The 23,568-nt window shown below is 34.9% G+C and overlaps 1 long non-coding RNA gene across 1 annotated transcript in view; it reads left to right on the forward strand.

Annotated features, from left to right (window-relative positions):
• The window catches only part of LOC138703679 (uncharacterized), a 313,199-nt gene that overhangs the window by 170,709 nt on the left and 118,922 nt on the right, over positions 1-23,568 (forward strand). The window contains exon 2 of the long non-coding RNA XR_011333229.1: positions 10,028-10,166. This is a non-coding gene — a long non-coding RNA (uncharacterized lncRNA). The remainder of the gene's footprint in view (positions 1-10,027; positions 10,167-23,568) is intronic.

Genomic DNA, 23,568 nt, shown 5'->3' on the forward strand with positions numbered 1-23,568 from the left:
TAAGAGAAAATTTCTTTATGGCTACTCACACAGAATACGTGCTAAATTAATACATTTCTTAAGCCTTGAATAGACGACCCGCTGAGAAAAGAGACCCCGTTTTACAGTGCTGGCACAGCTCGGAGGTCGTAACGAGTGAGCTACAATACGAAAGCACAAGTTGTATGGATTATTCATGCCTTGGACATGCACTGACAGAAGCATTTTCTTCGCCAGACTTATTGTTAGTAAGGCTTCACTTCAAGTATGTAGCATTCTGCCCCAGTTCACACACTTCAGACTGAGGTGTTCTTTGTGCTGGCGTCTGCAAGGAGGAAATTAAAGCCAGCGTGTGATCTGAATCAAAGATGATGTTATCGATCTTATTTCCGTATTTGTACCCTGTGAGTGGAAACCGTGATCACCTTTGCAGAGTAGTGGTCAGCGCGCCCAACTTCGAAACTAGCCTCCACGAGCAGTACCGTATTTTACATTTTCGCAGCCTTAGGTCATGGATAAAATACCTTTCCTATGCTTTCTATAAACACTAAAGTCCATCGCAGTAGACCAGGGACCGTCAAGTGACTACACTCTCGTGCGTACGTACAAACCCTCAAGCCCTGACGTACGGCTGCGGGCAAGGGTAGCTGCTTCCACAGTGGCGGAGCTAAGAACTTGTATGTGAACCAAATTTGTGATAAGAATGTAAATTAATTTCAGCTTTTAATTGAAGCACGCTTTCACTGTTAATTGCACTATACTGAAAAACAGTACTCTATACAATTTTGTACAGTTAACTATATACGAAACAAATTTTTGCATGTTTGCACAATAATGAAACAAAACAAAATATACACTTTTATACAGATTAATATACTGTTTGTCTTCTTCTCATTGCTATACAATTCAATTAACAAAATAAAACAACAGTACAAACGTTGTTATTCAAATACAATTCTCTAATAATAGTACTTTTTCTTAAACATCAGAGATCCGCTGCGATTTTTGCAGTTTTCTGTTAGTAAGCAGCTATTTAATTCTCGGAGCTATTGTTTTAGTACCAGGCAATCACAAACATGCTTTCAATTGTTCATCACTTAGTTGTTTCTGTGACGTGACTTTGTAAACTTCATTAAACAAAACAGTGTTTCGCATACGTAGGTTGTCCCGAACATTTACAACGTTCTTGCAGCAAGATTGTACTGTTTAGGAAACCTTTCTCGTGGAAAACAAGTATAGAAATGGTTAATACTTTTTTCTGTTTTGATACTTATCCTTTAGCTCAATATCGCTTTGTAAATCAAGTATTTCTAATTGTAGTTCAGTAGGAATATCCAGGACACTCACTGAAAAAGATATTGCAAATATCTTAAATTGTTGTTAAAGATATCTAATATCCTCAAATCTACGTTCGAAACTTTGCACAATTGTTGCATTATTCTTATATATTCTTTCATGTCCAAGGCTTCTAACAGGTTTCCCATGTACATCCATAAATAAGGAAGTTTCATTTCTAAGTGCGAGAAAACGTTCCAGAATTTTTCGACTTCACCACCTTACCGGTATGGTAGAGTAAATCCCCATACTGTTAATACCATCAAGCAGTGCCCTGAAGTCCCTGTGATTGAGTCCTTTAGACCTTATGAAATTAATTGTTCGTATAACAACATCCATAACATTGCTAAGGTTCATGTTTTTAGCACATAAATATTCCTGGTGCAAAATGCAGTGCACCGGTGCCCCCAAGCGACCTCGATAGGTTCCACCACTGATAGACTGCAGTGTACAAGTGTACTGCCCGCAGTGGAAGCCGTAAGTAGGCCTGTACGCCCTCTCGCGATCTTGACTCGACTTGGCGGAGCCTGCTGTAGACAATGTAGAGCAGATGTCTCCACAAGCGTATTCGCGAGTAAGCCCCTGAACGGAACCGAAGCCAGTACGTAATGAGCGCGCTCCGCTCCACCCATCCCCACCTGTACTGTACTCAGTGTTTATTCGCAAACGAAGAGCAGTGGCGGATTGCCATTATCATTGTGTTGGTCGGAATGTTCCACCGGTTCACAATACCTTCTAATCATGGACGTAGTACATTCAAGGATGAATAGGAAGAGAAATTTTTTGTGTTAGTGGGGAGAATGTGAAATGCTTAATTTGTTCGAAAATTCTTAAGCGTGTGTTAAAATTCAACATGCGACGACAATACTCGACTCTTCACAAGAATATCATACAATTACAGGCATGTTGGACATGTGAAAATAATTTATTTTGGGGCTATCTGTATAACTGTTGGTTATACATAATAACCAGTATATTACAATACGTTTACACTCAGTTCCGCATGGCAAACATATAGTTTTTCGTTTAATTTTAGTTGAAGTGCAAAGGCCTACAAATATTTTATAAATATAAAACAAGAAAATACAAACAGAAATCACACACGTGTCCTCAGTCTTAAACAAAAAAAGCTTCTTGCTAGCTATGTTCTAGCCTGGAATATTGGAAAATTAATGAAGCCCTTCACAGAAGTATCATTTGTAAAATAGTGCATACAGGACGTTACTAAAATACTGTGTCCAGAACAAAGTCAAAGTTTAAGAAAATTAAATTGTTTCCAGTTACAGTTCAGAGAAGGAATTTCAAGATTGTAAATGTAATTGAATCTGAAGTCGAAACCACAATTAACCAGTTTGTAGCTTACTCACTTGCATTGCACGAAAGCACAGATAGAAATGACAAAGCTCACCTAGCCATTTTCATCCGAGGAGTTAATGAACATTTTACTGTGTCTGAATGTCTTCTAGATGTAATTACAAAATACAACTGAAGAAGATCTTTTCCAGGCACTGAAAGGCACCATAGAACAGAAGAGGTTGAATTTGCAATGGCTTGTGTCAATAGCAGCAGACGGGGCTCCAGCTTCATAGTATGTCAAAATAATATAAAAACGTATGATATTTCTTATTCTTTTGATGTTATTATTTGTAAACATAAGCAGACCGTTGCCGGGTTCCCCCACTGATCGCTCCCATCTGTTGAGGTACGAGTCTCTTCCCCTTCTCTAGCCTTACAGCACACTGTGTCGGCGGGCAGCATCGGGATCACGAATGACTATACGCTTTTTGGAGACCTCTGCTGCAGAGTAACGGTTAGCATATCTGACAGTGAAATGAGCGGGCCTGGGTTCAAATCCTGATTTCGTAAAATTACCTAGTTAATGTTTTTTCCGAGCTTTTCCCTCAACCAACTGAGGCAGAATTGCTGGGTAACTTCCGGCAATGTAGGCCTACCTCGATTTCATTTCGTCATCATAATTAAACTTCCCCCCTTTCATCAACTCTCATAAACACCGCATAACATTTATTGAAATATATTAAACAGTATTAAACATCTATGCAATGCACAACGCTCTCAGTGACACTTTGTGCACTTTACTGAAGCTATGTGGGTTGTCATTAATTCCAGGAGCTTATTCTTTAAATTACTTCAAACAAAAAAACGTTTACTACAATTTTGCTCGTCTTTGCATTCTTTTCGAGATAAAAATTGTTTTATGCTCGACCATGCCGAAATGTAGTAATTATACACCTGGTAGTAGCCCTTTAATGCACCTCATTAAAATACACCTATTCATTATAGTTCAGTTGTTCAGCCAATGAGCAATCACCATTGTACCATTATGAAACCGCAAGTATCGATTATTCTCGGATATGCAATCGAAAGACAATTAGCGAAAAGTCACGGAGGCTGGAAATCCAATACTGTCGCAGAAGGTTATGTTCTGTTACTATAATAATTAGCGTTAATTGTAAATAATATTCAAATAAATTCAATTTGTCATCTCGTTTTTCAATTCTAAATCAATTTCCAGGTTATTCTCTAGATTTTAATCAAGGTCAATCACATTCGTGCCTCGGAAAAAATCAATACTTTCGCGTCTGCGCACATCTCACAATTCAGGTCAGTTCCGCTCTTCACTTACATAACCATAACATGAATACTTACAAATAATTTCAAGTTAGAAATATGTTCGAGCATAAAAAGTCGTATGAAACTTGCCTATAATGGTAATTAAGACGCTTGTATGAAAATTATGAAACTCGCTTGCGCTCGTTTCATAAACAAACATACTCGCGTCTTAATTACTACCATTATAGACTCGTTGCATAATGTACTATTATATGAAACATTACACAGCGTTTTTTGTGGAAGCAATTGATTTAATTAACAATATGCGCAGCCAATTTAAGAGAGCATTGTATAATAATTATTTATTTATTTACTTATATTTAATGTGCTGTACAACAGCCAGAGGCCAATTACAGTTCAGCACACACAATATAACAAAAACATTAGCAATAATTTACAATAAAAGTACAAAGAAATAATTAAATTAATGGCAATAAATTAAAATGATAATTACAAATGAAATAATGGAATCATAAATGAAGAATGGAATCATATAACATAGTATTACAAAGATATACAAGATTATAATACAACGACAATAAAGACATTGAATGGACGGGATAAAATGGATGACTAAACTACATAGCATAATGAGATTAAAAGTAGTTGTATTTGAAAGTGAAAGGATGGAATCAAGTAAATTAATAAACAAACAAAATGATATAAAAGTTAGCGAGAATAATATTAAAATACATATTTAAACAAAAGATATAAATGAAATCAGATATAAAACTTCAAAGTATATACTACACATTAAATGGATCCAAGTTTGATCCATGGAAATTAGCATATTTTATACATCTGCAAACCAAATAATAATAATAATAATAATAATAATAATAATAATAATAATAATAATAATAATAATAATAATAATAATAATAATAAACGATTGAAAGAATTTTAGTTTTGTCCTTTAAATGTCAATAAACTTGAGGTGAACAAATGTATCATTGTAAAATTCCTTTGGAGGACGAAAAGTTACATTTGTTCGGCTCAAATTTCTGCAATTTTAGAGAACAAAACTAAAATTCTTTCAATAATTTATTATCATAATTAGACTTCGTTGAATTGCCACACGCAGCATGCAATCAGGTTGCCGATGTACGGTAGTATAGAGGAGGTGAGAGGCCGCCCGGTCTCGTAGTATAAGCAGTTCATGTTAAGAGTTGTGACCGGTCCAAATAGATAGAGCAGCTACAGCTCTTTTATTCCTAAGTAAGCACTTATTTTTGCATTACTGTGGTTGGAATAGTCAAATCTTAACATTTGTTCAGTGCAGGCAAGAATTAAATCAAACATACTACAATGAGAGTGTTGCTGTTCCAAATAATTGCCCCTGGAATACCCTTACCCCCGCAGCCAGTCTTGACCCGTTGGAAACGTGGTTGGATGCTGTTAATAATAACATTACGGCAAAATAATGGAGGTAATTGATGCATTGGATAGCACAGACAGTTCTGCTGTTGTAGCTGTAAAATCATTGCCTTCTGAACAGCTACTGGAAGATATTATGTTCATTGATTCTAATTTTAAAATCGTGTCCAAAAGCATCATCCTGTTAGAATCGTCTAAACTACAACTCTCAGAAGCCCTTAATATAATGGATAAAGTATCACAAACCGTTATCTAAAATAACAATTCACTAATTTCAGAAAAAGTGAAATGTAAGTTGAGAAACATTATTGCTAAAAATTCTGCCTATTCACAATTTCGGACTATAAATGATGTACTATCAGGTCACAACAAGACATCTGAAGTTGGTGTACTAAAAAGTAGTGACTTTCCGTTCTTCAAATATGTACGTATTACATCGTGTGATGTTGAACGTACATTTTTCCAAAATAAAAACTGTTTAAGTGACCATCGGAGGAGGTTCACTTTGCAGTCGCTCAAAATGTACGTAACTCTTTACTGCAATCCACATATTCAAGGATGATGTGAGCATCTTACATTAAATTTTAAGAGTTAATATATCTCACTATAAAATAATTGTGTATTTGCATGCTTAGACATTTCCTACTTCAATGATCATTCATTACATTTCTTGAATGCAGGATACAGGATTATTGTAACCGCAGTATATTACTCAGTGTTTACACCAGAGGCATACTCCATCCTTTGCTCGCCCCCTTCTCATACAGTCTATACCGCGTGCACAGTAACCCTTGCGATTCTCGTGGCAATTCCACGAAGTCTAATCATAATACACTTGTCTATTAAATTGACTGAACAATTTGGAAATTAAATCTGTGGGTTTCCCGGAACACGCTACGAAATATTTTATGTAAAACAATTTTTATCTCGAAAAAGAAGTAAAAATGAACAAAGAATAATACCCAGAAATTAATCACTGCTTATAGTGTACTCTGTATATAGCTTCAAGAGCTACCTCCATTTTGCAACGAAATGATTGGAAGCTCAGTTATAATTCCACTGTAAGTTACTAGGCTATCAAAAGCTCGGAATCAACACCGTTCTTGTATTAAAAATCGGGCATATTTTTAACGTATGAAACAAGAAAAAAATTAATTTGACCAAAAAGTGGAGCCATCTCCTTTTTGCAAAGAGCCCTTCATATCTTATATTTACTCCTTGAGGTTATTAGTGGCTATTACCATCCTAATTATTGCAGTGCAGTTCGTTCTATGAAGTTGGAGATGTACTCGTCAATTCCTACATTTGGACAATTTGAATCAATATGTAGCTTAAATGAGCCAAAGCTTTCTATCGCGGTATGATTGGCCACAAAACCGCCATCTGTTTCTAAAATCTTGTTAATGATTTAGCAACTAGCAATACTGTACATTTTTAAGAAGATAGATGCTTTCTTTTGTTTGTATTTTGATGAATCTACATGTTGTTTTAAAATCCATTTTTTGTGGCCCTAGTTCCACTCGACAATTCTTACTTTACACTTTTCCCCCTTTCCCATTTTAATTATACAAATATTAATAATATCGCAAATAAAAAAAAAGCAATAATGAACTCACTGTTTATAGTCTTGTAAATAATTAAACATACAGTAAAAATAAAAAAAAAAACTTTTAATTGTTTTATTTTAAGACACTTTATCAACTGCAGTCGTTATGTAGCATCTTAGTGAGATGAAGATGATAATGCCAGCGAAATGAGTGCCGAAAGTTACCCAGCTTTTGCTCTTATTTTTTTTAGTAGGTTATTTTACGACGCTTTATCAACATCTTTGGTTATTTAGCGTCTGAATGAGATGAAGGTGATAATGCCGGTGAAATGAGTCCGGGGTCCAGCACCGAAAGGTACCCAGCATTTGCTCATAATGGGTTGAGGGAAAACCCTGGAAAAAACATCAACCAGGTAACTTGCCCCGACCGGGAATCGAACCCGGACCACCTGGTTTCGCGGCCAGACGCGCTGACCGTTACTCCACAGGTGTGGACTTGCGCTTATTGAATTGAGAGAAAACTCCGTACAAAAATGTCAACCAGTTAACTCGTTGCAACTAGGATTTGATGAAGGTCAGACATGATAACAGTTACTCCATAGCGGCGGAAAATAAGTAACTTATAATCACTATTGCTGCAAATAACATCCTGACAGCGAATTAAACAGTAAAATAGCTGATCTACTATAAAAAATTTTCCTTGTCAAAACTCAGTAATTAATTATTATTTATTAATTGAACGTAAGTTGCAACTTGCATTTCATCTAGGCTATGCATTGGAGCTTCCTGAGATAAGTTGATGGTGTTGGACTGGGGAAGTCCTTCGAATACACGTAGAGGCGTAACATTGTGGTTTAATATAGGTGGTGATTCACATGGATTTCAATTATAGTATAAGTAATTAGAAGAAATTGAGGAGTTTGAGGGAAAAACCAGGCAGTTTCAATTCAGTACTTTTCGAGATCATGAAGAAAAACTTACCGCCAAACAATAAGCATGTATAGAAGAGACAGGTACAAAATGCATTATAACTGTGAATGTAATTCTTGGAACTACCTGATTCTTCGACCAAACGATAGAGCGTATTTTTTTGTCCTTTGTACATAAATAACTCAAAAATGAAAAAAAAAATTGGAGCGCTGCCTGGTTTTTCCCCCAAACCACTCAATTATTGATTTAGAGATCGAAACCTCATGTCATGCCATATATAAACTGAAAGAAAAACGAAAGAAAAAGATAAGATTTTTTAAAATGACAAGAAGTTTTTATCCGCCAAAATTCCGCTCGCCAAAAAATTTCTAGTAGCCCAAAAATTCGCAAATCGCTTGAAGTAAAAATTAATCGCAAACAGGCTTTCTTCATTTATTTATTCAATCTTATCTAAAAGTACACACACGTCCATAAAACCACCTTCTCCACACAAATAATTTGACTACAAAATTAATAATACAATAATACATAAACAAATGAATACTAACAGCAGAATTTTTATTATTTACAATCAGAAATCATTATTTAATGTCGGAGAAAAGTAGCTACTTAAATATTCGTGTTTCAATAAGTTTGTTTTTGAAATGCATAATCTATTTCTGAAAATAATCAATATTATTTAAAATAATTTCATATTTTAAGTAGAGACAACATTCTACTAAGAGATGAATTCTTGCGACTGGCTGTCAGGTAATGTTATGTATGTAGGCAATATTACCGAGTAGATGTTATATATAATAATTAATTTTCAGTGTTTCATACACTAACTAATTCAACAGAGATGAAAAATGGAAGCAACAAGAAAACAGGAATTATAAGAATTATATTTCAAACATTGTGCCATGAAAGAGTTTAAATGTATAATTTAGGTCTGCATTGAAACTCACATATTTCTCAGGGAAATGCCCGCACAATATTTCTGCAAAGTTTATATATATATATATATATATATAATTATCTTTATAGTAATCTATATTTTGATTACGGTTGTTATTTATTTTATTTATTTATTTATATTTTTTTTTTCGTTGGCTTCTGGTATTTTTTTTCTCTTAACCAATGGAACTACAATTACATAATCAATATACAATAGACGATACGAAACGTCTAATAGATAATCTAAAAAAACTGAACATTAACCTAAATTCAAAACTAATGTCCCTAGACATAGAAAAACTTATATACAAATATCACACTTCAAGAAACTATAAATATTATCGAAACAAAATTAATTAACCTTCAAATACCAATGAATAAAATCCAACAAAAAATAAGACTAATAAATACTGTTACTTCACAAAATTACTTCACTTCAATCAAAGAATATATAAACAGAATGTTGACGTAGCAATGGGTAATCCATTATCTGGAATTCAAACCGAAATCTTCCTACAAAACACAGAAGATAATACTATCAGTGACATCCTAAATAAACATAACATAAAAGACTTTCATAGATTTATAGATGATACACTTATAATTTATGATAATAAATCAATAGATAATACAATTGTGCACTCGTTTAATAAATTACACGAAAGCCTGAAATTTACATTTAAACTAACTGTATCCGCTGTTAATTTATTAACATCTTAACCGACCCTTTTTGTGAGAAATAAACTCACATATACTTCTATTTTGATAAAATTAGAGTGCAATGGTAAACTGAACACTCTTTCTTAACCTATTACAGCCTCTTTTTGAGAATGTAGTCATCATCTCATAAGTTACAAAACTACCAGTTTGTTATCAGTATGTGAAAATACACATATATTTATTATACACGTTCACACCTAGACTTGTCACTGCATCTAGACCAAAGTCTTTGAACCAAGCAACTTTACCATATAGCTTCGGAGTAGCCCAATCCGCGACTTTTCGCCCATCTGGCATGGCCTGAGTTAAGAGATTGCGTCACATGATTCATTCCGAGCAGTGTTGCCACCTGCAATCATTCCTCAGACAAGTAATGTCAGGGCGAAACGGTTCTCAAAGATTTATAAACATTTACGAAGCGAATCGACTCAAAATTAGATCAATAGCTTTGGCCTCAGTGTCAACAAACGAGGGAGAAGCGGGGTGTCGACGCCTGGCCCTCGAAATGGACAAACGGCTGGGACCGCTTTGCTTTGTTAGCGTGGCATGACCGCGGGCTGTCCTGTGTTTCAGAACCTGTGGAGGGCGCCCTGCAACAAGTACAGTGTCAACAGGTGTTTCTTGGAAGTCGTCCAACGACAACTGTTGCTGCTTACCACTGATACTGCTGTATGCGTTCAACACCGGCATCGTCGTCAGCTGGATTTATGAGGTCAGTACAGCACTGCAAAGCGCAGACAGAAGCAACTACTTCTACAGTTCAACGTAAACATAATCATAACACCAACATAGAAGCTCAAGTACCTTCCAATCACAACAAATGGTTCGGGAAATTATCTATGGTCACGTCAAGTGATTGATTAAAAGGAACATGTATTGTACAGGGACATCATTTTATTTTTCATTGATTAAAGTTCTCGTTAACACTTTGTTAAAGACATAAAATTTACTTAATCTTACGTTAAAAAGTGTTAAAATTGTTAAAAAAGGTATATACCTTCGACAGACGGCCCGTTTCGACGCTATGTCACGTCGTCCTCAGTGTTCTCGTTAACACTTTGTTAAAAACATAAAATTTACTTAGTCTTACGTTAAAAAGTGTTAATATTGTTAAAAAAGGTATATACCTTCGACAGACGGCCCGTTTCGACGCTATGTCACGTCGTCCTCAGTGTTCTCGTTAACACTTTATTAAAAACATAAAATTTACTTAGTCTTACGTTAAAAAGTGTTAAAATTGTTAAAAAAGGTATATACTTTCGACAGACGGCCCGTTTCGACGCTATGTCACGTCGTCCTCAGTGTTCTCGTTAACACTTTGTTAAAAACATAAAATTTACTTAATCTTACGTTAAAAAGTGTTAAAATTGTTAAAAAAGGTATATACCTTCGACAGACGGCCCGTTTCGACGCTATGTCACGTCGTCCTCAGTGTTCTCGTTAACACTTTGTTAAAAACATAAAATTTACTTAGTCTTACGTTAAAAAGTGTTAATATTGTTAAAAAAGGTATATACCTTCGACAGACGGCCCGTTTCGACGCTATGTCACGTCGTCCTCAGTGTTCTCGTTAACACTTTATTAAAAACATAAAATTTACTTAATCTTACGTTAAAAAGTGTTAAAATTGTTAAAAAAGGTATATACCTTCGACAGACGGCCCGTTTCGACGCTATGTCACGTCGTCCTCAGTGTTCTCGTTAACACTTTATTAAAAACAAAATTTACTTAGTCTTACGTTAAAAAGTGTTAAAATTGTTAAAAAAGGTATATACCTTCGACAGACGGCCCGTTTCGACGCTATGTCACGTCGTCCTCAGTGTTCTCGTTAACACTTTATTAAAAACATAAAATTTACTTAGTCTTACGTTAAAAAGTGTTAAAATTGTTAAAAAAGGTATATACTTTCGACAGACGGCCCGTTTCGACGCTATGTCACGTCGTCCTCAGTGTTCTCGTTAACACTTTGTTAAAAACATAAAATTTACTTAATCTTACGTTAAAAAGTGTTAAAATTGTTAAAAAAGGTATATACCTTCGACAGACGGCCCGTTTCGACGCTATGTCACGTCGTCCTCAGTGTTCTCGTTAACACTTTGTTAAAAACATAAAATTTACTTAGTCTTACGTTAAAAAGTGTTAATATTGTTAAAAAAGGTATATACCTTCGACAGACGGCCCGTTTCGACGCTATGTCACGTCGTCCTCAGTGTTCTCGTTAACACTTTATTAAAAACATAAAATTTACTTAGTCTTACGTTAAAAAGTGTTAAAATTGTTAAAAAAGGTATATACTTTCGACAGACGGCCCGTTTCGACGCTATGTCACGTCGTCCTCAGTGTTCTCGTTAACACTTTGTTAAAAACATAAAATTTACTTAGTCTTACGTTAAAAAGTGTTAATATTGTTAAAAAAGGTATATACTTTCGACAGACGGCCCGTTTCGACGCTATGTCACGTCGTCCTCAGTGTTCTCGTTAACACTTTGTTAAAAACATAAAATTTACTTAATCTTACGTTAAAAAGTGTTAAAATTGTTAAAAAAGGTATATACCTTCGACAGACGGCCCGTTTCGACGCTATGTCACGTCGTCCTCAGTGTTCTCGTTAACACTTTGTTAAAAACATAAAATTTACTTAGTCTTACGTTAAAAAGTGTTAATATTGTTAAAAAAGGTATATACCTTCGACAGACGGCCCGTTTCGACGCTATGTCACGTCGTCCTCAGTGTTCTCGTTAACACTTTATTAAAAACATAAAATTTACTTAGTCTTACGTTAAAAAGTGTTAAAATTGTTAAAAAAGGTATATACTTTCGACAGACGGCCCGTTTCGACGCTATGTCACGTCGTCCTCAGTGTTCTCGTTAACACTTTGTTAAAAACATAAAATTTACTTAATCTTACGTTAAAAAGTGTTAAAATTGTTAAAAAAGGTATATACCTTCGACAGACGGCCCGTTTCGACGCTATGTCACGTCGTCCTCAGTGTTCTCGTTAACACTTTGTTAAAAACATAAAATTTACTTAGTCTTACGTTAAAAAGTGTTAATATTGTTAAAAAAGGTATATACCTTCGACAGACGGCCCGTTTCGACGCTATGTCACGTCGTCCTCAGTGTTCTCGTTAACACTTTATTAAAAACATAAAATTTACTTAGTCTTACGTTAAAAAGTGTTAAAATTGTTAAAAAAGGTATATACTTTCGACAGACGGCCCGTTTCGACGCTATGTCACGTCGTCCTCAGTGTTCTCGTTAACACTTTGTTAAAAACATAAAATTTACTTAGTCTTACGTTAAAAAGTGTTAATATTGTTAAAAAAGGTATATACTTTCGACAGACGGCCCGTTTCGACGCTATGTCACGTCGTCCTCAGTGTTCTCGTTAACACTTTGTTAAAAACATAAAATTTACTTAATCTTACGTTAAAAAGTGTTAAAATTGTTAAAAAAGGTATATACCTTCGACAGACGGCCCGTTTCGACGCTATGTCACGTCGTCCTCAGTGTTCTCGTTAACACTTTGTTAAAAACATAAAATTTACTTAGTCTTACGTTAAAAAGTGTTAATATTGTTAAAAAAGGTATATACCTTCGACAGACGGCCCGTTTCGACGCTATGTCACGTCGTCCTCAGTGTTCTCGTTAACACTTTATTAAAAACATAAAATTTACTTAGTCTTACGTTAAAAAGTGTTAAAATTGTTAAAAAAGGTATATACTTTCGACAGACGGCCCGTTTCGACGCTATGTCACGTCGTCCTCAGTGTTCTCGTTAACACTTTGTTAAAAACATAAAATTTACTTAATCTTACGTTAAAAAGTGTTAAAATTGTTAAAAAAGGTATATACCTTCGACAGACGGCCCGTTTCGACGCTATGTCACGTCGTCCTCAGTGTTCTCGTTAACACTTTGTTAAAAACATAAAATTTACTTAGTCTTACGTTAAAAAGTGTTAATATTGTTAAAAAAGGTATATACCTTCGACAGACGGCCCGTTTCGACGCTATGTCACGTCGTCCTCAGTGTTCTCGTTAACACTTTATTAAAAACATAAAATTTACTTAGTCTTACGTTAAAAAGTGTTAAAATTGTTAAAAAAGGTATATACTTTCGACAGACGGCCCGTTTCGACGCTATGTCACGTCGTCCTCAGTGTTCTCGTTAACACTTTGTTAAAAACATAAAATTTACTTAGTCTTACGTTAAAAAGTGTTAATATTGTTAAAAAAGGTATATACTTTCGACAGACGGCCCGTTTCGACGCTATGTCACGTCGTCCTCAGTGTTCTCGTTAACACTTTGTTAAAAACATAAAATTTACTTAATCTTACGTTAAAAAGTGTTAAAATTGTTAAAAAAGGTATATACCTTCGACAGACGGCCCGTTTCGACGCTATGTCACGTCGTCCTCAGTGTTCTCGTTAACACTTTGTTAAAAACATAAAATTTACTTAGTCTTACGTTAAAAAGTGTTAATATTGTTAAAAAAGGTATATACCTTCGACAGACGGCCCGTTTCGACGCTATGTCACGTCGTCCTCAGTGTTCTCGTTAACACTTTATTAAAAACATAAAATTTACTTAGTCTTACGTTAAAAAGTGTTAAAATTGTTAAAAAAGGTATATACTTTCGACAGACGGCCCGTTTCGACGCTATGTCACGTCGTCCTCAGTGTTCTCGTTAACACTTTGTTAAAAACATAAAATTTACTTAATCTTACGTTAAAAAGTGTTAAAATTGTTAAAAAAGGTATATACCTTCGACAGACGGCCCGTTTCGACGCTATGTCACGTCGTCCTCAGTGTTCTCGTTAACACTTTGTTAAAAACATAAAATTTACTTAGTCTTACGTTAAAAAGTGTTAATATTGTTAAAAAAGGTATATACCTTCGACAGACGGCCCGTTTCGACGCTATGTCACGTCGTCCTCAGTGTTCTCGTTAACACTTTATTAAAAACATAAAATTTACTTAGTCTTACGTTAAAAAGTGTTAAAATTGTTAAAAAAGGTATATACTTTCGACAGACGGCCCGTTTCGACGCTATGTCACGTCGTCCTCAGTGTTCTCGTTAACACTTTGTTAAAAACATAAAATTTACTTAGTCTTACGTTAAAAAGTGTTAATATTGTTAAAAAAGGTATATACCTTCGACAGACGGCCCGTTTCGACGCTATGTCACGTCGTCCTCAGTGTTCTCGTTAACACTTTGTTAAAAACATAAAACTTACTTAATCTTACGTTAAAAAGTGTTAAAATTGTTAAAAAAGGTATATACCTTCGACAGACGGCCCGTTTCGACGTTATGTCACGTCATCCTCAGTGTTCTCGTTAACACTTTGTTAAAAACATAAAATTTACTTAATCTTACGTTAAAAAGTGTTAAAATTGTTAAAAAAGGTATATACCTTCGACAGACGGCCCGTTTCGACGCTATGTCACGTCATCCTCAGTGTCTCTTGAACCACTGGTGATCTTGACTCTGCGATATGCATTTGTTGATGGTAGGGGTGGGGGTGTGTTGTTCCTATGGTGGGGGCTGGCTGTTTGTGTGTTATGATGCATTATGACGTCGAATAATGTGTGCGTATTGAACTGCAATTGTGTGTTAAGTATATATTGTGGGTATGCTATTGTATTCTTATATACTTCGTACTGTTCTAGGATGTTTAGCTAACATTTTTAATATTAACTTGCCTATACCTCTGGATCAACGCAGTTTTCTACCCCCTTCCACGACTGGAGTTCGATGATACTGGCATAATATACAAACAAATCACTTTACTGGGTATAGGAGAGAAGAAAAGTAGTTCATCCATTTACGTAAACTAGGAAATATCGCGATTTTGAGTTTGATAATTTTCATTAAGTTTTTGTTTAATCAAAATACAGTACAGTATTAACAATGAGTGTTTTTACTCACGGACTGAGCTGTCCATGTGGACGTATTCATTATGCAGTGTATATTATACTATCTACAACACATTAGCGTACAATATAGAGAATGAAGTTAAATTGAAAAATAACAATAATAATATGGATATTTAAACACACTTTTGAAAATGGTGGCCGTTCATTTCGATACAGGCTTTAGTTCTTTTGTGCATATTATCACACTATAGACTATTGTATCTAATTCCAATTACCAGTTTCGTCCTTCGTACTAGTAACTCATGTTGAAATAATTCTGTTCCTACTCCATAAATTGTATCAGTATCAGTATCACTGTATTAGTATGTAATTACTTAATTCCGATCCAGTTTTATGTTCAACTATGTAAACAAGTTTTAATCCTGGTTGAGTGTAAGAGAAGGCCTTACGACCTTAACTCTGCCAGGTTAAATAAAGCCATTATTATTATTATTATTATTATTATTATTATTATTATTATTATTATTATTATAAAAGAGTACCTTACGTACTGTAGATTCAATCTTCACTTCTGCCCGATCCGAAAAGATAAAATTACTCAGACATACTATCTACTGTCCGTCCAAGTGGTTATGTCGTAGGGTCGTATGAAAGGGCAGAAATCACGTGACAGTTAATTACTTAACGAGGCCCTTTTATTTAAGTTATTTTAAATACTTGTATAATATTACGTAGACGTCCAATTCCTAACAGAAATTAATGTTCTCAGAAAAGAGCTAAGACAGCCCAGCCACTAGCTGGCGAATAGAAGCTGGTGGGGGAAACCGGGATACGACGTAAACAAATGGACGACAGTACCTGTGCGAAAATGATTCAATATTGAAAGCTCTTTCGTCACTGGAAAACGCGAACATATTTTTGGAACGTACTGTTTACTATGACCGTAAGGCTACTATGACTGTATATGCGGTCTTGGATCTGTGTGGAGGATGGTTGAACTTCATTAGTAGAAGGGGTGGGAGTGAAGTATATTAAAAAACTCAGGTACAATAAAAATTGAAGTAAAAATAAAATGATGTCCCTGTATTTATTAACATTCCATGTTATTCATACATTGCTTTACAGCTAGAATATGGAACAAGTCAAAAAACTAATACTATTATAAAGCCTTAATTTGTAGTCACAGTCTAGACTTTAGATGAAATATATACAGACGAGATTTACAATATAGTCTACTAGTACAACACAAAGTTTTAGTATCAATTTCACGAAGCGTTATTGAATGTCATGAATTCACCTACACAATAGAAGGCGTGAGAAATTAGGTACTTCTTTAATTTGGCCCTAAATAATTTTATGTTTTGAGTTTCATTTTTTATATCCATAGGGAGGCTATTAAAATTTTTTATTGCCATATAACGCACTCCTTTTTGATAGCATGATAGACTTGCCGATGGAGTATGAAAGTCATTTTTGACGTGTATTTATGCTATGAACTGTTGAATTTGTTACGAAGTTTTCACAATTACATACCAGGAAGATTATTAATGAAAAAATATACTGACAAGCCATGGGCATTATTTGTAGCTTTTTGAAAATAGTCCTACATGATTCCCTAGATTTGGCACCTACTATTATTCTAATTACTCTTTTTTGTAATAGGAATATATTTTTACTATCTGTGGAATTTCCCCAGAATATTATTCCAAAACTCATTACCGAGTGGAAATATGCAAAGTATATTGTTTTTAAGGTATTGCTATTTACTATCTTTTGTATAGATCTAATAGCAAAACATGCTGCATTTAGTTTGGGGGTAATTTCTTTAATATGATTTTTCCAATTTAACACAGTATCGGTTTTTAAGCTAAGAAATTTGGTTGTTGTTAATTATTGCGCTAGAAATTTACGAGGTTGAATTTGGACAGTATTTAAATTGAATTATGTTAGTTTTGTTACAATTTAATACCAATTTATTGACTGAGAACCAGTCACATATTTTGAAGAGAATTTCCTCTGTTGAAGATTGGAATGTGTTGGAGTTATTGGCTGTAATTACTATACTTGTGTCATCTGCAAATACTATAGGAAGACCTACATCTTTTATTAGGGGGGGGGCAAGATCATTTATAAACACTAGAAAAAGTAGGGGATCTAATATTGATCCTTGAGGAATTCCATTATTAATAGTTCCTCATGTCGAGGCAGATTTCATAGTTGTATTGATTTCAACTTTCTGTTTCCTATCTATGAGATATGAGTGAAACCATTGGTGTTCGTTGAGCGACGATTCGTTACGATTCTTTTGAACGACGATTCGTTCATATCACGAATCGACCCAACTCTAGTATTCAGTAGCATAATACTGTGATATTAAACATATAAAATGGCAAATCTTAAAAAAAATCTAATACAATTTAGTCCAAATCCTACTCCAATACTAATTGTAGTACGTGCCGCATATATGGGCCTAAGTTCACTTATTGAAAATATTGGTTAATCTTTGGATTAGACCAGCTGTGACCAAAGCGGGTGTCGTGATTACATCGTGTAAGAGGGTACGAGGAGTTGCCTGTACATTGCTGTGTGTTTCATTCACGTACTGAAGGCAAGCAGTGGCGGTATCATGTCGCTCTACAAGCAGTAAGAGGTGGTTTCATAAAGAATGAGGAGAAATTTTTTGTTGTTCTGTTGGACAAAATGTAATATGTTTACTTTGCTCAGCAGTTCAATTAGGAATATATAGAAACATTAATTTCCACGCTGAATAATGTATTATTATTATTACTATTATTATTATTATTATTATTATTATTATTATTATTGCTGACCACTAAGTATGTGTTTCTATAATTCTGCTGTACTTGCATGAATATTGATATTTTCAGACCTTCTACCTAGAAGGATAAAATTATTATGTTTTTTATCTCAATTTTAATTAATTAATTAATTTTATTGGGTTATTTTACGACGCTGTATCAACATCTAGGTTATCTAGCGTCTGAATGATATGAAGGTGATAATGCCGGTGAAATGAGTCCGGGGTCCAGCACCGAAAGTTACCCAGCAATTGCTCGTATTGGGTTGAGGGGAAAATCCCGGGAAAAACCTCAACCAGGTAACTTTTCCCGAGCGGGAATCGAACCCGGGCCACCTGGTTTCGCAGTCAGACGCGCTGACCGTTACTCCACAGGTGTGGACTCTCGATTTTAATCTTCTTAATCTTTAGATGAGGGTAACTATTTATTAGTTATTCTGATTCAATATTATGTGCCAACGAACTGTTAAACGACAGGAATTGACATGTCTTAAATCATAGCCAGAAAGAGAAAAATGGGATAAATAAATGTAGGGAAGTCAGCTACCTAATGGGGTTTGAAATATCTCGTGCTCTAAAGCCTTTTAATAGAACAACATTTCTCAAAAGAGTAGTAATTAAAATAGCTTAAATAACTTGTCCATAAGAAGTTTTTAATTTTGAAAAAAACTACGAATTTATCAACCAAGTATCGAGAAAAAAATTGAGAAAATTCCTGATTATATTCAAGATGAAGGTTAAAAACGAAGCCCTTGATGACTGCAGTGACATTACTGATACAGCAAACCTTGAGATTTTTATCTGCGGGTTTGATCAAGATGTTAGTACAGGAACCACCACTGGTTGTAGTTTTCATGTAAAGTACTTTTCCTCCGTCTCCTTACTTCATAGGCTGTCTGTCGGATGTAATCACTGCAGCTCTTGTTTTGGTCACCGCTGGATTAGACCCACTGTTGACTCTGTTCATGTTAGACGTGTCTTGTGCTGACGGAAATGGAACTGATACATTTTTCTGTTCGTTGGATATTCCGCCAGGTAATGAGATTAGTAGTGTAGAGTAGAACAGAGGCAAAACAATTGTGTTCCCTATCTTTCGCTCCGCTGCCTTTATCGACATGAGCGCTCAGGAGGGAAAATTCTATTGAACAAACTCATGATCGTAGTTGTTTTGTGTCTGGTATAGCTTGTGCAGTGGGCTGAACAATAATAAATGATACTGCAGGGTAAAGTACGGGTAAGCTATATCGACATACATTGGCTACAAGTGCTTTGTATTTGGTACAAGTGTATCATCCATAATTCCTACGTATATCTTTCATTTAAGTAATGTGCTCTTCTACACATTCTCACTCTCACAATCTCTCAAAGGCTTGCATATGTATTCTTAAATTTGAATTTTGAACTCATTTCAAGAAAGCTGTCAAATAAGTCTAATTATGAAGAAGAAATAATACAGGGACATCATTTTATTTTTACTTCAATTTTTATTGTACCTGAGTTTTTGAATGTACTTCACTCCCACTCCTTCTACTAATAAAGTTCAACCATCCTCCACACAGATCCAAGACCGCATATACAGTCATAGTAGCCTTACCGTCACATTACGTTCCAAAAATATGTTCGCGTTTTCCAATGACGAAAGAGCTTTCAATATTGTATCATTTTCGCACAGGTACTGTCGTCCATTTGCCTACGTCGCATTCCGATTTTCCCCACCAGCTTCTATTCGCCTCTCTGTAAAGGCTAGTGGCTGGGCTGTCTTAGCTCTTTTCTGAGAACATTAATTTCTGTTAGGAATTGGACATCTACGTAATATTATACCCATACAACTGTTTAAAATAACTTAAATAAAGGGCCTCGTTAAGTAATTAACTGTCATGTGATTTCCCTCCTTTCTACGATCCTGCGACACAAGCACTTGGACGGACAGTAGATAGTATGTCTGAGTAATTTTATCTTTTCGGATCGGGCAGAAGTGAAGATTGAATTTACAGTACGTAAGGTACTCTTTTACAGAGTAGGTACAGAATTATTTCAAAATGAGTTACTAGTACGAAGAACGAAATTTGTAATTGGAATTACACACATTAGAACTGAAGCCTGTATCGAAATGAACAGCCACCATTTTGAAAAATGTGTTTAAATGTCCACATTATGATTTTTTTTTCAATTTAACTTCATTCTCTATAGTGTACGCTAATGTGCTATAGACAGTATAATATACACTGCATAATGAATATGTCCGTATGGACAGCTCAGTTCGTGAGTAAAAACACTCATTGTTAATACTGTACTGTATTCTGATTAAACAAAAACCTAATGAAAATTATCAAACTCAAAAGCGTGATATTTCCTAGTTTACGTAAATAGATTAACTACTTTTTTTCCCTCCTATACCTAGTAAAGTGATTTGTTTGTATATTACGCCATCGAACTCCAGTCGTGGAAGGGGGTAGCAACCGTTTATTCATTGGTGTAGCCAGGTTAATATCAGACATGTTAGTAAAAATAAAATGATGTCCCTGTATAATTTTAGTTTTGTTTCCGTCTTGACTTATTTTAATGTTAACCCAGAAGTATGTTTGTTAACACATTTTAATATTTTACTTTTGAACGTTTTCGCCCATTTTGGGCATCTTCAGATCATAAAGATATCTTAACATAATTGCATAATACATATTGAAATTCTAAAAACAATAATGGAAATTTATAAATACACTAGAGACATTTTCTAAAAAGGTATACTAAAAATACAGCAACAAAAGGTAGTTGTATGGAAAATATGAATATTTAATGTCATATTATAATCATTCATGACAGCTAGAGATCGCGAACGAGTTATTATATTGGATCAATACACTGTATAATGAACCCACAACTCTTTGGTTCAAGCGATAGAGACATTCCGTACCTCTACCGCTTGCGCCACTCAGGCTGGCGTGTTCGGGAAATGCTATACTCGTACAATTATGACGGAATGGAGAATGTTTTTAAGTTGGTTATTTTACGACGCTGTATCAACATCTCAGCATGTGTCTCAGTGAAACGTACAGCAGAGTCCGTACAGGTCAGTTTCTGTCAGTTGCGTTTCCAATTCACTGTGGGCTAAAGCAAGGAGATGCACTATCACCTTTACTTTTTAACTTTGCTCTAGAGTATGCCATTAGGAAAGTCCAGGATAACAGAGAGGGTTTGGAATTGAACGGGTTACATCAGCTGCTTGTCTACGCGGATGACGTGAATATGTTAGGAGAAAATCCACAAACGATTAGGGAAAATACGGGAATTTTACTGGAAGCAAGTAAAGAGATAGGTTTGGAAGTAAATCCCGAAAAGACAAAGTATATGATTATGTCTCGTGACTAGAATATTGTACGGAATGGAAATACAAAAATTGGAAATTTATCCTTCGAAGTGGTGGAAAAATTCAAATACCTGGGAGCAGCAGTAATAAATATAAATGATACTCGGGTGGAAATTAAACACAGAGTAAATATAGGAAATTCCTGTTATTATTCGGTTGAGAATCTTTTATCAACGAGTCTGTTGTCAAAAAGTCTGAAAGTTAGAATTTATAAAACAGTTATATTACCGGTTGTTCTTTAGGGTTGTGAAACGTGGACTCTCACTCTGAGAGAGGAACATAGGTTAAGGGTGTTTGAGAATAAGGTGCTTAGGAAAATATTTGGGGCTAAGAGGGATGAAGTTACAGGAGAATGGAGAAAGTTACACAATACAGAACTACACGCATTGTATTCTTCACCTGACATAATTAAGAACATAAAATCCAGACGTTTGAGATGGGCAGGACATGTAGCACGTATGGGAGAATCAAGAAATGCATATAGAGTGTTAGTTGGGAGGCCGGAGGGAAAAAAACCTTTGGGGAGGCCGAGACGTAGATGGGAAGATAATATTAAAATTTATTTGAGGGAGGTGGGATATGATGATAGAGAATGGATTGATCTTGCTCAGGATAGGAACCAATGGTGGGCTTATGTGAGGACGGCAATGAACCTCCGGGTTCCTTAAAAGCCAGTAAGTAAGTAAGTAAGTAAGTAAGTAAGTAAGTAAGTAAGTAAGTAAGTAAGTAAGTAAGTAAGTAAGTAAGTAAGTAGGTAAGTAAGTAGGTAAGTAAGTAAGTAAGTAAGTAAGTAAATAAGTTAGTAATACTATAATGTTATTAGTGATATAGGCGTAATTACTATTAACAAAATAATGAGATAATTATGTGCTGGATAATAATTCAGTTTGGTAAAAATCTTATGAATGGGGCAGGCCACCTAGATTTGTGTCAGGGAAGGTGACCACTCGAAATGTTTTCCTAGAATACTTAAACTTTTCCTGATATTATTTTACCACAACGCCATAATTTCCATGTAATATTATCGTCTTTAAGGAGCTCGTGCGCTTGAAAGAAGCGTTCAATAAGGATTTAAAATTAAATTATAGCCCGAAACCTAGCAAAGCTATTCCAACATAAGGGAAAATTGGACTTGAAATACTGAAGGAACACATCGTCTATCGGTAATGACTTAATTATGCTTCTCCACCACAGCCAATGTTTGTTTAATGAGATTGAGCTGTACATTTTATGAGACTGGAGAGCTGGTAATGTAATTCTGGAACTACTTCGTAACTCTGTAACTGAGTGACGCACAACTCACAGACCACAGACCGAATTGGACATTCTCTTTGGTTTCATGAAGTTCGGAAAACAAATTTATATTTGGAACATGTACACAGTTATATATATTTCGATTGAAAATGTTCTCTAATATCAGTATTACATAGTACATCATTAATTTATAACAATATATTTTATACTAGCCGTATCCGTGCGCTCCGCTGCACCTGTTAGAAATACATATAAAGTAATTACATAATTAAAACAGGACGTTTGATCCAGGGAACAACTTTTACAACAGCGCAAGATAATCTGCTTCGCTCGTTACCCAATTTTTTTGCATTGCATTAATTGCATATATATTTTATGTATTTTAACACGATTCAATTGAGCATAGTTAAAATTTGAATTATAAAATAATGGATTGCTAAGCTAACGTACTATTACTGCATACTAAATCAATACACTCTCGTTGTTCGTTAATTCCCAGAGATTAAAATGAGTGTACATAAATATTATTTTAAGAAATACAGAAAACGAATGTACAAAATAGCCTATCAATTTTTCTGTGCATAAGAAGCTATTTTAATCTTACCTGTCCTCGATTTGCTCAGACGTTACTGTAATAACATTATAGCATTATGTCCATCTAGAGAAACTACACTTTCCAATGGTGAAATAATAATTAATTATACAAATCGGTTAATTTAGCTTCTGGTATTACTTCATGCAAACACAGAAACATTTTCTGTAGGCTATGTTTAATAGCTTTCGATTGTTGATGTCCAAGG

This window comes from Periplaneta americana, chromosome 7 (genome assembly GCF_040183065.1).
Source record: "Periplaneta americana isolate PAMFEO1 chromosome 7, P.americana_PAMFEO1_priV1, whole genome shotgun sequence".
In the NCBI taxonomy this organism is placed as follows: domain Eukaryota; kingdom Metazoa; phylum Arthropoda; class Insecta; order Blattodea; family Blattidae; genus Periplaneta; species Periplaneta americana.